Raw genomic sequence first — 2,953 nt, forward strand, 5'->3', positions numbered from 1 at the left:
CTCGTGTGTTGATCCGGTGATGTCCACGTGTATAATCGCCTTAGGTGTTGTTTGAACTTTGTGTTCATAATGCTGAAATCATTTGCCGTGCAGAAATTGACTAGCCTATCACCCCTTTCGTTTCTGTATCCAAGTTCGAATTATCCGATGGCTTTGCCAACCTGTCCCTGTCCCACTTTTGCATTCCAATCGCCCATCATGATGAGTATGTCAACGGACATACTAGGAGCTATTGGAGATTTTCGTAGAAGTCATCGATTGCTTCATCATCCACATCTGATTAACAGGTTTGCATTGTAGCCAAATTCAGATTATCCTGTCGCTTACTGGGTTGTACCCCTTTACGCAATTCTTGGTGTATTAATTGCAAACAAAACTGACGTAATTGTACTTGTGGTTCTCTTGTCCTGAAATGGTGGTCCTCTATAGTCCACTGTTGCTGAAGGCAACGGGAAACCACTGCAACCATACACCCAATCAATGCGATATAAATAATACATATATATCATATATATATATTATATATATATATATATATATATATATATATATATATATTATATATAAATATTATATATATATATATATATATATACATAATATGTATATAGAATATAATATATATATATATATATATATATATATATATATATATTATGTATGTATATTATATATACTATATATATATTATATATATAATATATATGATATATATAATAAATATAATATATATATAATATATATAATACATATGTAATATGTATATAGTACATATAAATAATATATATAATATATTTATAATATGAATATAAAATATGTTCTATATATATTATGTTTATTATATATATTATATTTATCTATATTATATATGATATATTTCTTTATATTATATATATATGATATACATATATATTATATATATGTATATATATATATATGTGTATACATATATATTATACATATATAATATATATAATACATATATATATATATATATATATATATTCATAGTTTTATATATATATATATATGTGTGTGTGTGTGTGTGTGTGTGTGTGTGTGTGTGTGTATGTTATATATGAATATGTTATATAAATATTCTATATAATATATATATTCTATATAATATATTTATAATATATAATATATGTAACATATATATTATTCATATTATATATATGTATAATACATATATATACATATATATCTATTATATATGATATATATATTATATATATTATATAGTACATCATATATATACTATATATCTATTATATATATATATATATATACATATATACCATATAATGCATATATATACATATATACATATATATAAAAGGTATGAATGAAAATGAATATCTTCACAATACAAGAGATGTATTTGACCGGTTCGATTCTATCATATTTCTGACGAAGATAGAATCGAAACAGGTCAAATACATTGTGAAGATATTCATTCTCATTCATACCTTTTCTACATTTGTCAACATGAACGCGGTTCAAATACATATATATTATGTATGTATATTATATATGCTATATATATATATATATCTATTATATATATATAATATATATATAATATATATAATATATATGAAATATGATATATGTATTATATGTATATGAAACATATATATAATATTTATATGATATGAATGTAAGATATAATGTATATAATATATAGAAATATAATATATATGATATACATAATACACATATAGTATATCTTATATTTATATCATATATATATTATATATATGTTTCATATACATATAATACATATATCATATTTCATATATATCATATACATTATATATATTATATATATATAATTGATATATATATAGCCTATATAATATACATACATAATATATATATGTATTTGAACCGCGTTCATGTTGACAAATGTAGAAAAGGTATGAATGAGAATACATTTTTTTTTATTATATTTCTTTATATTATATATATATTATATATGTATTATATATATATATATATATATATATATATATATATATATATATATATGTATATATATACATATATATTATATACATAAATACGATATAATATATATGCTATGTATTCATATTACATATATACTATGTATATATATTATATATGTATTATGTATACATATGTATATATATATTTATATATTTATTATGTATATTGTCTGTATATTATATATATATATATATATATATATATATATATATATATACATATATTATATTTATATGTATATTATATATTTCATAAATATATTACATATTTTATATATATATATATATCATATATATGATATATGTCTTATATATTATATATATATATATATATTATATTATTTATATATACATATATATATAATATAATATTTATATATATGTATATTACTTATATATATATATATATATATATATATATATATGATATATATATGATATATATTATATATATTATATATATTATATGTATTATATATATTATATATATTATATATATTATATATATTATATATATTATATATTATGTATATTATATATATTATATATATTATATATGTATTATATATATTATATATATCATATATATTATATATATTAGTTATATTATATATATTATATATATATATCATATATATTATATATATTGCAAATATTATATATATTATATATAATGGGTCGGTGCTTCATGCTCGGGATGATGTGAAGCGATGGTGTGGTAGCCTAGTTAGCGTTAAGTGCCTGCTTGCATGCCTTCCCGCTTTCAGCTGCCACCGCTGGCTAGCCTGGTGCGAAAAAGGGAGCAGCTATGCATAAGACTCCCCTGCCAGCTCATAGCCTCTCCATCATCAAGACTTCTACAGTGCCTCCTCGTGGCCACCCATGGAAACTAGGTACCTTGCGGTCCTAGGCTGAACTGTGGAGGCTCTTGGAGCAGCAGG

The sequence above is a fragment of the Penaeus chinensis genome, chromosome 15 (genome assembly GCF_019202785.1).
Source record: "Penaeus chinensis breed Huanghai No. 1 chromosome 15, ASM1920278v2, whole genome shotgun sequence".
Taxonomy (NCBI): domain Eukaryota; kingdom Metazoa; phylum Arthropoda; class Malacostraca; order Decapoda; family Penaeidae; genus Penaeus; species Penaeus chinensis.